This window comes from Chiloscyllium plagiosum, chromosome 27 (assembly GCF_004010195.1).
Source record: "Chiloscyllium plagiosum isolate BGI_BamShark_2017 chromosome 27, ASM401019v2, whole genome shotgun sequence".
NCBI lineage: Eukaryota > Metazoa > Chordata > Chondrichthyes > Orectolobiformes > Hemiscylliidae > Chiloscyllium > Chiloscyllium plagiosum.
The window spans coordinates 10,790,087-10,805,367 of NC_057736.1; the positions used below are offsets into that span (position 1 = coordinate 10,790,087).

The 15,281-nt window shown below is 41.4% G+C and overlaps 1 long non-coding RNA gene across 2 annotated transcripts in view; it reads right to left on the reverse strand.

Annotated features, from left to right (window-relative positions):
• Positions 1–1,159: 1,159 nt before the first annotated feature.
• The window catches only part of LOC122563539, a 68,408-nt gene continuing 54,286 nt past the window's right edge, over positions 1,160–15,281 (reverse strand). For both annotated transcript variants that reach the window (XR_006315633.1, XR_006315632.1), the window contains one exon: positions 1,160–1,874. This is a non-coding gene — a long non-coding RNA (uncharacterized LOC122563539). The remainder of the gene's footprint in view (positions 1,875–15,281) is intronic.

The following is a 15,281-nucleotide window of genomic DNA, read 5'->3' on the forward strand; positions in this document are numbered from 1 at the left end:
TAATAAGTATCAATTTAAAACTAATTCACTGCCCTTCCCTCCATGTAATCCAGTGCCAAAATACCGCTCCACTCTGCTTAGTTTTACTTGTTACAGTTTTGAGAAGGGTAAACAGAGGGCCCACTATGTTGTCTGTAGCCAGCCCTGATCATTATCCAAACCTGGGCCAGAGGATTTATAAGTCAGTCATGGGTGAAGAATCCACAGAGCAGATGGGGGAGTCACAATGCCAGTCACACATGTTGCAAAACCTTGAAGGGAAAACAGTTTGAAACACAAATATATCAATGTGTTTTCACTCCCCATTAATGAAGCAGGCAGCTGTTACCGCTTTCTTCATGCTCCACACCAAAAACAAATACAGGAGGGGAAAAGTAGGACTTGAATAGAAACTGCAAAACACATACAGAGAGTGAGATACCATTCCTTCCGTTCCTAAGCAATGTTATTTTCACCATTACGTGTGGAAGAATATCTTGATAAATAACATCTGACCAATTGTGGTAAATTGCAGAGAGACACGGGATTAATGTAATGAAAGCTTATAACCTCTGATTGACAATTATTGCTTCACAGCCACTTGAACACAAATAGTGCAACCGTAACAGAGCAGAGATGGGAATGGAATGATCCACTGTGTCACTTTACTTCTTAGTAGGAACAATTTATCACTCAAACCATCCAGGTGAGGGCTCCTATGATGCAGTGTTAGTGTCCCTATCTCAGAGTCAGGAGACCCAGATTTGAATCCTACCCACGTCATAACATCTCCCAACAGATTTATTAAAAAATACCTACAACTCCCCCCCAGGTAACACCTCCATTTCAGTGTGTTACCAACTGCTGGGCTCTCATTCTCTCATCCCTATGGAGACAACGATCTGATCAATGTACACAATCATAATAAGGTCAGATGACAAAGACTCAATCATTACAAACCAAAAGCAGAATAATTGCAATTACAGACATGGACTATAACCTGGTGTTGTGCGATTTTTAACTTTGAACAATAACTGATGCTGTGTTCCCTGTTCCCTGTGGGGAGGGGGAGAGGGGCGTGTGCAGGGGTTAGTGTTTGCTGTAAAATAAAAGAACTGAAGCTTCCAAATCACCCCCAAAGAGGACATTACCAACAAGATTCCACTTTTTGTAGCTTTTACTGTAATAAGAATCAGACCATTGCAAATTACACCATCAATTAACTGGCAAAGGGTACTTGAAATAAAAAGGTAAATTTTATTTTAAGTAATTGACATAGCAAAGAAACGAAGTACATGGCACAAGTTTTCCAATCTCTCCCTGCACAGATCTGGCATTACACAATTCCACCCTGTGCTGCTGTTTATTTGTACAGATGAGGCCAGCGATCCTATCCACTAATATCATTCATCATTAAATGATGATTCTCAGCAAGGCACTCTCCCTTGAACACTCTGTCCCTCAGACAATAATAGTCCTGATAATGTACTTTTCCAGAATTCCTTTCAACCAATTAACCAAAAGCACCCTAATTTATATTATGGCCAGTTCTAGGAAAACACTCACCAGCTCATTAATGTCTCTAAGCTATTCAGGAAGCTTGCTGGGTTTTTCTGACCTCTCTTAGTCAGCTCACATATCGCTTCCAGCAGCTCCTGACTTCTTTTCTGCCGATTTCCCCTCAGAGTTAATCAATCACAGATGAGCAATTGATTATTCAATTGTCAATAAGAACTCCATTTTCTGAAGGAGCATCACTGGACACGAAACGTTAACTCTGAATCCTGTCCCACAGATGCTGCCAGACCTGCTGAGCTTTTCCAGCAATTGCTGATTTCCGGCACCCGCAGTTCCTTCAGGGTTTTATGGAACTCCATGTGTTTTGGGTTTGCAAGCTGCATGCACAGAAAACATAAAGTTAGTTTGTTGTAACACTGCGTGTGTAACATGCTTTACTGTATTCTTCTAGTGAACCTGTGCTGTATATCCTCTAACGTGTATGCATCCTCTCTATGTGAAGGGACCAATCTGAAGGCACTTCATGGTCAGTGATGTGCACCATTGTTCCTGCAATTGGAATAAATTAAAGGGCACCAGGTGGGTTACTTATAAGCACACATGCAGATCATGACCAGATTTTCCAGCCTCAGTCTGCCCAACCTGTGTTTGATATCCTGGCAATGAAACTAAGATCTCCCTACCTGTAGCCCTCTACAGGGTTGAGGTAGGAAGAGATTATTCCTCAATACTCTCCTCTGGAAATACTCATCAGCTTTCTGCAATCTGCAGTATTTAGGTACCAAATGCATCACTAACAATGACCATGACCAGCTTCTGAGGCTAATTTTTTAAAGTGCCCATATTGAAGGCTATCGGCTGTGTGCTGACCTTTGACCCAAAAGCAGCACAGAAAGAATAATATGTAATTTCTCTAGATTTCCTTTGGAAGGAAGGAATGTATAAAAAGGATACTTAAGGGTTTGCGTCCATAATAAATGTATCAATTCTAATTTTCTTAGATAGTCAGAAATACTGGCGACCTAGGAACCCTTAACCTGGAAGCACGGATTAAGAAAGAATCCCATGTCGTTAGCAGGCACAAAGGAGAGCTACCAACAGAGGAGATAGAAGATAATGACACCGATAGAGGGTGCAGACAGAGACAAAAAGATGAATGCATAGTATTCTTGTGAAGAAACAAATCACTCTCAGAAAAAGGTTTTTCACTTCTGGGGATTTTGCTGTGAAAGCATCACGGATGAAAAAAAATCCTTGTTTGATATCTCAAGTCTGTTTTTTTCCAACAGGAGTTACTAGTTGGTCACTGTGCAGAAATGACAAGATTAATTGGAAATAGAGAAACTAAACATTAAATTCATACTTGAAGAGATAGTTTATTTAGAACAAGTAACACACATTGTAAATTATGAAGCAGACATTTAAGAAAACCATCTTATTTCTGTGAATGCATCCTGGAAACACACAGCAGACTAATTGATAGGCACAGTCACAATATTATACACATGGAGTCAATGATATTCTTAAAGGTGAATTCCTTAATGGCAAGGTCAAAATGTAACAGGCTGAAGGGTGCAACTCAGCATTTAGATGGAAAGTAGCTTGGTTCCTGCCTCCTCTGTTGTTAGATGTTTTTAAACCAGATTAACAAAGCTGTTTTGCAAATAATGAAGCATACAGCGATCTCCACATAAACAGCAAGGTAATAAGACATCAGACAATGTATTGAGGTCTAATACAAAAGTAGAATACTGCAGATGCTGGAAATCTGAAATAAAAATGAGAAATGCTAGAACTGCTCCACAAGTCAGAAAATGCCTCTGGAGAGAGGAAGCACTATTTAAAGGCTGAACTTAACAAAGGTTGATCAATTCTGGTTCTCAGTTCACACATGTTGCCTGAATATTTTCAGCAGCTTTTGTTTCTATTTAATATTTGAAGGTGTTAGTTGTGAAGTCAATATTGAAGCATTAAGCTGTGTCACACTTTGAGTTCAGATGTTTTACTGAAAAGGCAGGGTGTTGGCTGACCGGGGAAAGAGAAGGAAGATAATCCTGTCCTCCAGGTCTCACTACCTCATGGCACATACTGCCCAAAGGGGTCCAAAGGTTTGCTTTTCGAGATTTGGTCTGTTCAGTCACATGTTGACCCGCAGCAGAAACACGAGACCCTGATGAGATGTCATCCTGAAAGGAGGGACAGCCAATGATCCAACTGGATGTCTCAGAGTATTTTATGAACCCTGAAAATAAAACATTTCTATGGATTCCTGAGGTGTATAAGTGCGGCTCTGACTCCAAGGAGCCATGCCCCAACCAGGTCAACGCCAGGATGTAGCCGAGGGCACTGGCAGAAGGGAGATGGTTGGATGCTGAGCTCTTTGCTAAGGTGAGCTGTATGCAGAGATATGAGCTAAAACAGGGCACAGAGCACAATCTTGTTCTTTAATTGTCATTTCATCTTGTGTCTCAGGACTGACATTTCATATTACGCCAATGTCAACATTTTTGTATGAAATTTGCTGTTCTGCCGTCTTAATAGAAATGCTAATCTGCTTACTATAAAAAGGAGCCAAAGGAATCTTATGTGAACAAATAATATCCAGGCCATAACTTACTGTCAAAATAACAATGAGGCCTGACGCTCGCTGTAATTTATGTGCAAACTGAACAAGCAAGGGCAAGTCTTACTAACAGTGTCCACTGTTCATTGCCTTGTCACAGTAAATTATGGCTGGTTAACTGTACACCAGTTAATGTCTAAACTGCATAATTTTAAAGTGAAAACTCCCCTATATCTTGCCCCACTCATTTATCTCCTTTATCGAACCAAAGCACTGAGAAGAGAATTAAGCAGGTACAGGTTCTGAGATTATAACTGTACGTTTTCTGAAATTTGCTGTTGAATTAGTTTAGAAACAGAAGTCAATTATGGCAACTGATTTCAGATTTCTAACCTATTTTCTGCATTGGCTTAGAAGTGTTCACCATGTGTTAAGAGATCATACTCTATCCCAGCACACAGCAATCCTTCTGCCTGAAGGTGAAAATATGAGGTCAAAGGCTCAAAACAGTAACCAATGTGTTTCTTATATCCACTGCCCTAGCTTTACCTACACTTCCCCAACCCACATCTAACCAAATGCATTTTTAAAATGTTCACCTCGGTACTTCTAGACTTACAGCACTGCTTTGATCAGACCTAACAAATGCTAACAAACTACACTGTACTTTCAAAGAAGTAAAAGTCAGAACATTATTCAGCTGAAGCAAATCAGTTTCGCCATGTTGCAATACAATCTACCAGTATATGTATGTGCCACAGAAACACCACTTCTCAGTACCGCAGGTGAAAGAAAAACTCAGTCATCCTACAGTTTTTCAGAATTGGGACTTCAAGCAATGCTCAAAGATCAATTGCTAACATAGTCACGTTGAAATAATGCAGTCTTGCCTGTTAGTGAATCAATGCACAGTCTCTCCCTCCTACTGAAATTATTCATAACCTCCTCTCCTATTTAAATGATTCACAGCCTCCCCTCCTTGGGGAGACGCTCTGCAGAGAGGTTTAGAAGTTGAAAAGGCAAAGTTGAATAACTTAATAAAATAAAGAAATATTATAAGTGCCCAACCCTAGATTTTGTGACTTATACATTACTGCCTTTCCTTTTGTGTTGAATTTGTAAAGGAAAGTGTCAGGAAGTCATTACTTAAGAATAAAGGAGAGACATTAAAATATTTATAAATCACAATAAACTGAAGCACTTCAAAAGGCTAACCAAATGTTAATGGTTTCCTTTGGTTTGCAGATGATACATTGATGAAAATTTATGAAGCTGAGTTTGAAGGAATTTGTTGAGCAACAGGCTGCACATCAGTTTAACAAAATGGTTTGTAGAAAATTATGCACATTTTTTAATCAACCTGTTCAGAGATGTTGCTACACACCTCTGGAACAGATGGGACTCATGCCCCAGTCTCTTAGCTCAGAGGTAGGGATATTACCACTGCTCCACAAGAAAATTGGAACATCTGCTGTAGAAGATTATGAGGTATAGTGGAGGATAAACGTGGAGAGTGAAGCAGACTCTAAGTGCTGGGGAGCCAAAAAACCTCACAGGAAAAGATTTAGGTTGCCTAAAAGCAGACAATAACATCTCCACCATTCTTTAAAGTGTGTTAGATATTAAGAATAAAACATTGAGGCAATATTCAATCCAATCATTTCTGTAGGTCTTCAATACAAAGAGGAAATAATCTTTGTACTAATTCACTGACTACTGAACTGGGATTGGAGACAGATTGGAACCAAAATTGAATGAGACAGTCAGGAAACATAGGATGGATCTCAAAGGGATAAATATTCCATTGGAAGCAACTAACAGCATCACTATATAATGGCTCTTTGAAGTGGACACATCATTCAGACCATTTTTTTTATAGAGAAATAGCTGGAGAAGTGTGCCTTCATGTAGATGGATGGTTTTGGAGTGCACTTGGGAGATATTAGAACATTCAACATTGATCTTGACTTTGTGTAATCATTGAAGTCAATAAATATAAAGATATGTCAAATGGGTACTTTCTTGCTCTCAGCTGTTTTACAGTCTCAGGCACAATATCAGGATCTATCCTGTGTGTCTGAATTTTAATAGTTCCTTACACAATGCTTTTGAAAGACATGGTTGTTGAATATTTCATCATAAACAAACTATTATTATTAAGTTGTAAGTGTGCCCCTTTAAAGCCAATAACACTAAATGATTGTTAATTAAGTGCAGTTACAGATAATGAATGTCTAAGATATGACAGTGATGGCTGAATGAGGCTTGGAATGAGGAAGGAAACAGGCACCAGCCTTTTGGATGAGCTCAAGCTTATGGAAGGTGGGCAGGAGAGTCTTGGAATAATTGAGTCTGGAGCATCAATGAGAGTTTGAGCAATGGGGGGATGAAGCAGGTTGGAGAAGAATGAGCTTTTAATCATCAGATTGAGCTAGACAACATTAAGCCGCATCAAGCCGTGCTCACCATGACTGAAGCTGCTTCTGGAATGCAACTATATCAGCAGTTTCCTCAAACCCGACTGATAACATTCTCAGCCACTGCCGGGTTCACCTTGTTGATCCTAATATTTTTATGAGAAATATTCCTACAGTGTACCATATCTACCTTAATTAGGCCTTGTTTCAAAGGTACAGCTCTCTAATGAATACATATACAAAGGGAACCTTCTTCCTTGGTGCAAGTCCATGAATGAAAGTGGCTCTTCTTTTCAACCAGATTTCAATTATTAAATACATTTTGTTTCTTTGTTGCAGAGAATGATTACTTTATGATTTGAACTAAAGCTGTAGCTGAACAGCCTGTTATTGAAACCATTGTTTCTTCTCTTTGTTCATCTTTCAATGTTTATTGACTGTGTTCGACTGTCTTTCATTGCGGCTGTTCCAGTTAAATACGGGTGTATGGTGTTTCTTCTGCATAATTTGCATTTTGCCCAAATGAATTGGTCACCCAAGAAGGATGAATAAGTCCACCACAACCCCCTTTATTAATATGGCAACCCAGAGATAAAAACATTATTCACAATATCTCCTACCCCCAGATATTCATCTGAATGGGTTCTTCTGCTGTCAGTGATGAAATCAAATTTTGGGAGAAAATCCAAATTTATCTCATTTCAGATGCAGCAGTTCCACTATCCCTTATCAAAAGCTGTCTTTCGATCAATGAAATATATTAATATGAATAGCTGTTGCATATTTATGAAGAAGACTTATGAAGAAGCAACAATTTGATTTGGATCAAGCCCATGTTTTTATCTACAATCTAAACAGTGGATTAAAGTTTACCAACTAGGTAGTTCTGGAATAAGATGATTCCAAACATCCACACAAACGTATCATTACCCTATTACATCAATCAGTGACACAACTGTTTTCTGTCACTAATCTCACTCAGTTCCAGGTCAGTCAGCCAAGTGACATTTAGGTGAAATAAAAACTACTTCTGTGCTGGTTTTAGTGAGCAGGCTTGGGTCCTTGGTTAGCTCAGGTGGCTGGATAGCCAGTTTGCAGAGTGCAGCCCATACCAACAGTATGGGCCCAATCCCATGCCAGCTGAGGTTACCTTGCGGGACTCCTTTCCTGTAATATGGTGACTCTCAGGTTAAACTGCCACTGACTATCGCTCTCTGATAAGAGAGTTGGACTATGACAACTTTACTTTTGCCTTTTACATAATCAGGATTCATCATAGAATCCCTTCAATGTGTGAAAGCAGACCATTCGGCCCATTCAGTCCACACCGACCCTACAAAGAGCATCCCACCCCAGATGCACACTCCTACTCTATCCCTGCATTTCCTACGGCCAATCCACCTAACCTGCATACTTTTGGACTGTGGGAGGAAACCGGAGCATCCAGAAGAAATCTTCACAGACCCAGGGAGATTGTGCAAACCCCACAGAGACAAGATGACCTGTCAGGTCAGTCCATTGTTTGCTGGATCAGTAGATGAGCTTCCCAATTAGCAAATCCCAGAAGATTGTTCTGGGATCATGCAAGAACCGCTCCACATGAACAATGTGAGAGGAGTAGCCGGGTGTAGCTCGGTACCACAGGATCAGGCTCAGGGTGGGACACTATGGCATTGGCAGGTGTTTCCATCTCTGTTCATTTTAAATTCCACTGTCGTCTGTGTCAAACCTCCTTAGAGCAGAGAAAATTAAGATGAGATTTAATAGAGGGATTCAAAACTATGAGGGGTTTTAAATGAATAGACAAGGGAATTTCTTACCACCAGGGGACATTTATTAACAGAAGATGAAGATTTAAGATAATTGGAGAAGAAAAGGAAGGAGTAGTTTCTTTCACTCAAAGGATTATGATGATCGAGGATGCACAGCCTGAGGGAGAGAGAGAGATGGAAATGGATTCATTCTCAGCCATCAAAAGGGAATTCAACCGAGACCTGAAAAGGGAAGATTTGCAGGGCTATAGGGGAAAAGCTGGAGGACCAATTAATTAGCTCAGGCATAAAATACTATTGATTCCTTTAGGTTTCTTTATCCTTATAATACAGAAAGGGGCACTGCTTGTCCGAGAGTAGTCCAAGATTTTGAAATAAGTTATCTGATTAGTCTCAGTCTTTGCTTTCTTTTCCGTAACACTGGATTTTGTTTTTCCAAGGGCATATCCACTTCCCATCAGCAAGTTGTCATTGAATCCACTTTACTACCACTGTAACCACAGCTTCAGGCAATACTTCCAAGAACAGTCAGAAAATACATTACTCTATCACAGAATGAGAAGCAGTCAGTGATGTGTGTAACAGGCCAGCAGAGAACATTCTCTGCCTTCCAATTTGTGGAATCTGATAAAATCTGTGATCATATTGTTGAATGGACATGATGGTCATTTCTCTCACATGAAACCTGTAAATGCATTTGAAAGCATTTTGAGTGCTGGTTTGAACGCGTCGGGCACTGACAGGATGCTGTATTAAATCAACAACAATTTGTATTTATGAAGCATCTTTGGTGTAATAAAACATCCCAAGGCATTGAGCAAATTGGCAGGTGACTTGCAGCTTTGCCTATTTTTAATTCCACTGTCTTCTGCAGAGCAGAGAAAATTAAAGGGAGATTTAATAAAGGTTTTCAAAATTATGGAGCATCAATAAAACAAGACACAATTAGAAGGTGTCAGAGCAGGCGACTTGTAGCTTGGTCATAGAAGTGGAGTGTCTTAATGAGGAATTTGAGGCCGAGAGGTAGAGGAGGGTATAACAGAATTTAGAGGTAAGGCAGTTAAAGGCAACAAAGGAATAATTAATGTCAGGGATGCTCAGGATGCCAGAGCTCTAGAACTAAAAATATATTATTTTCATAATCGGGAAGAAAAAGCTGCCACTAAAATAGGAAGCCTCTGTTGTGTCTTTGCTAATTACCTCAGTTCAAACAACTCTTCTAACACAATAGGATATCCTGTTATATTAAGAGTTTTTCAATTTTCCTCAAATATGGAATTAGAAAACTTACTCTTCAATTCAATTCCGTGTTGTAATTTGTTTCTTAGCTGATGGAAATTATAAGTGAAAGTTTGCATTGTTGTTAGAATGTTTTAATGTGATTTTAAAAGTTGGCATCTCCCAGCATTCTTTTCTGTGAACATTGTCAGCGATAGAGCAAACTGAACGAAAGGGAACTTGTCATCTTGTCTTTGATAATTCAATGTCTCTTTTTTAAAATTATGCCTTTTAAAGTTTGCTGTAGTAATTATCTTCTCCATTGTTGGGGACTGTGTGAACTGATTCTTTTCATTGTCCCAATCCTGTACTGGCTCTAACAGAGTTGCAATGAAAAAGAAGCTGATATTGCCAAGAATACATATTAGACTGTATATAGCTCAGTAGTGATAACAGATCCACCAGGTTTCTGAAAGTAACAAACATTGAATTTGTTTTATTATAAAAACCCACTGAAGCAAAGATGCAAAAATTATTAATGAGAGTTCTAAATGTCCAACTATACACCCACGAACATACACTTGCACACACGATACTTAAATGTACATGCACGTAAATTACATGTACGCAATTATTACACATAATACACATTACACAATACACATACATGTTACACACATGCACATACACAAATGCATACACATGTACACATGTTCACACATGCACAGACAGCTATACACACAGACAAGCTTGAATTATCATTAAAGAACGTTGGGAAAATAGCAGTTAAATTTAGAAATAATTATTCACAGATTGTCCAAATGTAAGTTTGCAGCCAAAGTCCCTTTCCAAATAAGCTGTGGCACTATTTCTCTTTTGTCCCTGAATCATCTGGAGCTGGCTAAAGTCTCTATTCCAGAGACACTGGTGCAGATTTAGACTCCTCCTTTCGGAACACTCCAGCCATGGCTCAGAATGTGTTTCCAGCTCACAAACCTGAATGTGAAGGTTTCAAAGAAAGCCAGAGATGGAAAAGGTTGTTCTCTCTGTAGCTGGCTCTCTCTGGCTGTCTTTTGTTCAAAACCAATACACTTCACATCCACTAACTAGATCGTCTAACCCCTCTTTGTAAGTATTGAGATCCAGTCACTCCATTCGAGAAATTCGCTTTGACCTGAATGCAACATTGCTACTCCTATATGCATGGGATATCTCCTGGACATTCCTGTCCAACTCACAATGATACAAATTGATATTTCAGATAGCATATCTTCACAACACATACATGTGCTTTACTTGAAGTACAGTGAGTCATTTTAAATTAAACACTGAATGCATATACCTTGACCTTGTGATGGGGGAGTACCAAACAAAGAATTGCACTTTTTGAAATCATGAAGCTTACAGGGATCGATATTTCTAAGCAGCATGGAAATGTGACTATGTTCATTTCAATTTAAAATTGTGAACCCAACAGTGGAGAAAGCTTGGTGATTTTCTTCTCAGTCTAAGATGTTGGAGGCGCAGATTAATTTTGACTGGGCAGCTAATGCTACTGTAAGGATCAAGGCAGTATACTTAATGATATTTAACCTTGGCATTTAAATAACTTTATTGTGATTTAATTTGAACTTTCAGAGGGTTTTTATTTGGTGTGAAGACAAATTTCTTTCAGCCGGTGTCAGTATTTTTAGTCCTGGAAAGGTTTCTGAAGGTAACCGTGATGAAATTTAATTGGGCTGTTGTGAACAAGTGCTTTTTTAAATTATTTTATCCATTATGAATTGTGTTTAGTTAATAAAATGTTGATTTGAATTAAGTTGCAAACACTGAGAGAGTTTTATCAGCCCACACAGATCAGGATCATGGTGGTGTTGCTGTAAAGTTGAGGGGAGACATGTCAGAATGCACCCAGTCATGTCCATAAGACATAGGTACAGAAATAGGCCACTCAGCTCATCATGGCTGATCTGATAATCCTCAACTCCACTCTCCTGCCTTTTCCCCACAATCATTGATACCCCTCCTGATTAAAGATCTCAGTCTTGAATAGACTTAACAACCCTGTCTCAATAGCCTTATGCTATGAAGACTTCCAAACCATCACTCCCCATCTATTCGAAATGTTCGTGCTCTTATTTTCAGATGATACCCTCTGGTCTGAGAATCTCCCACAAGAGGAAGCACCTTTTCCACCTCTAATCTGTCAAGCCCACTAAGGACCTTGTATGTTTTAATAAGGTCATGTCTTATTCTTCTAAACACCAATGAATACTGGTCAAAAAGTGTGGCGCTGGAAAAACACAGCAGCATCCAAGGAGCAGGTGAGTCAACATTTTGGGCATAAGGCCTTCATCAGAAATAAGGAAGTGTGTGGGGGGGGGGAGTGGGAGGGAGGGCAGAGGGGGTGGGGCTGGGGGATGTTTGTTGGGAAAGCAACAGCTAGATGCAGATGGGGGGTTGATAGTGGTAGGTCAGAGGAGAGGATGGAGCGGATAGGTGTGAAGGAATACAGGGAGAACTAGCTATTTGAATACAGAACTGGCTCAAAGGTGCAAGACAGAGGGTGGTGGTGGAAGGTTGTTATTTAGACTGGAGGCCTGTGACCAGTGGATTGGTGCTGGGTCCACTACTTTTTGTCATTTATATAAATGATTTCGATGTGAGCATAAGAGGTATAGTTATTAAGTTTGCAGTTGACACCAAAATTGGAGGTGTAGTGGACAGTGAAGAAGGTTACCTCAGATTATAACAGGATCTTGACCAGATGGGCCAATGGGCTGAGGAGTGGCAGATGGAGTTTAATTTAGATAAATGTGAGTTGCTGCATTTTTGGAAAGTAAATCTTAGCAGGACTTATACACTTAATGGTAAGGTCTGAGGGAGTGTTGCTGAACAAAAAGACCTTGGAATGCAGGTTCATAGCTCCTTGAAAGTGGAGTTGCGGGTAGATAGAATAGTGAAGAAGGCGTTTGGTACGCTTTCCATTATTGGTCAGAGCAGTGAATATAGGAGTTGGGAGGTCATATTGCGGCTGTACAGAACATTGGTTAGGCCACTTTTGGAATATTGCGTACAATTCTGGTCTCCTTCCTATGAGAAGGATGTTATGAAAATTGAAAGGGTTCAAAAAGATTTACAAGAATGTTGCCAGGGTTAGGATTTGAGCTATAGGAAGAGACTGAATAGACTGGGGCTGTTTTCCCTGGAGCGTCAGAGACTGAGGGGTGACCTTCTAGAGGTTTACAAAATCATGAGGGGCATGGATAGGATAAATAGAAAAGGTCTTTTCCCTTGGGTGGGGGAGTCCAGAAGTAGAGGGTATAGGCTTAGGGTGAGAGGGGAAAGATTTAAAAGGGACCTAAGGGACAACGTTTTCACACAGAGGGTGGTGCAGGCATCTGAATGGTATATGAATAGGAAGAGTTTAGAAGGATATTCCACCAGGACCTTAAATTCACATGGAAACATTCCATCCCAACCTTAAATTCACCTGGACCATCTCTGACACCTCCTTCCCCTTCATGGACCTCTCCATCTCCATCAATGACGACCAACTCAACACTGACATTTTTTACAAACCCACTGACTCCCACAGCTACCTGGATTACACCTCTTCCCACCCTACCTCCTGCAAAAATACTATCCCATATTGCCAATTCGTCCACCTCTGCCATATCTGATCCCAGGAGGATCAGTTCCACCACAGAACACACCAGATGGCCTCCTTCTTTAAAGACTGTAATTTACCCTCCCACGTGGTTGAAGATGCCTTCCAACGCATCTCATCCACGCACTCACCTCCGCGCTCACACCCCACCCCTCCAACCACAACAAGGACAGAACCCTCCCAGTCCTCACCTTCCATCCCACCAACCTCTGCATAAACCGCATCATCCACTGACATTTCTGCCACCTTTCAAACTGACCCCATCACCAGGGATATATTTCCTTCCCCACCCCTTTCCAATTTCCGCAAAGACTGTTCCCTCCGTGACTACCTGGTCAGGTCCACGCCCCCACCACAACAACCCACCCTCCCATCCTAGCGCCATCCCCTGCCACTGCAGGAATTACAAAACCTGCGCCCATACCTCCCCCCTCACCTCCATCCAAGGCCCCAAAGGAGCCTTCCACATCCATCAAAGTTTCACCTGCACTTTCTCAAATTTCATTTATTGTTTTCGCTGCTCCCGATGCAGTCTCCTCTACATTGGGGAGACTGGACACCTTCTCGCAGAGTGCTTCAGGGAACATCTCTGGGACACTCGCACTAATCAACCCCAACGTCCCGTGGCCGAACATTTCAACTCCCCCTCCCACTTTGCTGAGGACCTGCAGCTTCTGGGCCTCCTCCACCACCACTCCCTCACCACCCGATACCTGGATGAAGAACCCGCCTTGGAACCCTTCAACCCCAGGGCATCAGTGTGGACTTCACCAGTTTCGTCATTTCCCCTCCTCCCACCTTACCTCAGTTCCAGCTCAGCACCATCCTCATGACCTATCCCACCTGTCCATCTTCCTTCCCAGCTATCTGCTCCACCCTCCTCTCCAACCTATCATCTTTACCCCTTCCTCCATCCACATATTGCACTCTCAACTACCTTCTCCCCAGCCCCACCCCCTCCCATTAATCTCTCCACCCCCAAGGCTTCCAGCCTCATTCCTGGTGAAGGGCTCCTGCCCGAAACGTCGATTTTCCTGCTCCTCAGATGCTGCCTGACCTGCTGTGCTTTTCTAGCACCACTCTAATCTCGCCTTTAGAAGGATATGGCCAAGTACTGGCAAATGGGACTAGATTAGGTTGGGATATCTGCTCAGCATGGACAAGTTGGACCAAAGGGTCTGTTTCCATGCTGTACATCTCTATGACTCTATGACTCTAACATGGACAGGTGGGACAGTTTAAGAGGGTGGTGCTGAGTTGGAGAGTTGGATCTGGGACGAGGTGGGAGGGTGAGGGGAGTTGAGGAAACTGCTCAAATCAATGTTGATGCCGTGTGGTTGGAGGGTCCCAAGGTGGAAGATGAGGCGTTCTTCCTCCAATCGTTAGGTGCCTTGGATTTGGTGGCGGAGGAGGCCCAGGATTTGCATGTCCTTGGCAGATTGGGAGGGGGCTTTGAAGTGGTTGGCAATGGCAATGGGGTTGTTTAGTGTGTGTGACCCAGAGCTGTTTCCTGAAACGTTCTGTGAGCTGGCATCCTGTTTCCCCAATGTAGAGGAGACCATATCGAGAGCAGTGGGCACAGAAGATGAGGTGTTTGGATGTGCAGGAAAATCTTTACCGAATGTGGAAGGATTCTTTGGTGCCTTGGACGGAGGTGAGGAGGGAGGTGTGGGCACAGATCCAATGAATATGGGCCCAACCTACTCACCACTCCTCATAAGACAGTCCCTCTATACCTGGGTAAAAATCACACAACACCAGGTTAACTTTGTACACCCCAGTCCAACACCGGCCTCTCCAAATCATGACCTCTATACCTGATATTAGCCAAGTTCTGGACTGCCTCCAGTGCTGGTCTATCTTTCCTCAGGTAAGAGACTGCTCACAGTATTCCAGCTGTGATTCGATTAGTGTCTTGGACAATTTGAGCAAAACCTCCCGAATCTTTATTCTGCAACTCACCCTTGAGGAACTTTATTAAGGGTGGAACCAGTTTTTGATAGGTTTCAAGACATTCTAGAAGCTGAGTTGCAAGTTGAAGTGCAGAAATGTTTTGATTACGGAGAAGTTTTAATACCCTTGTAAATACACCTGTTGCACACTTAAGAAACTAACATAATTTCTATATTACTCGGAGATACATA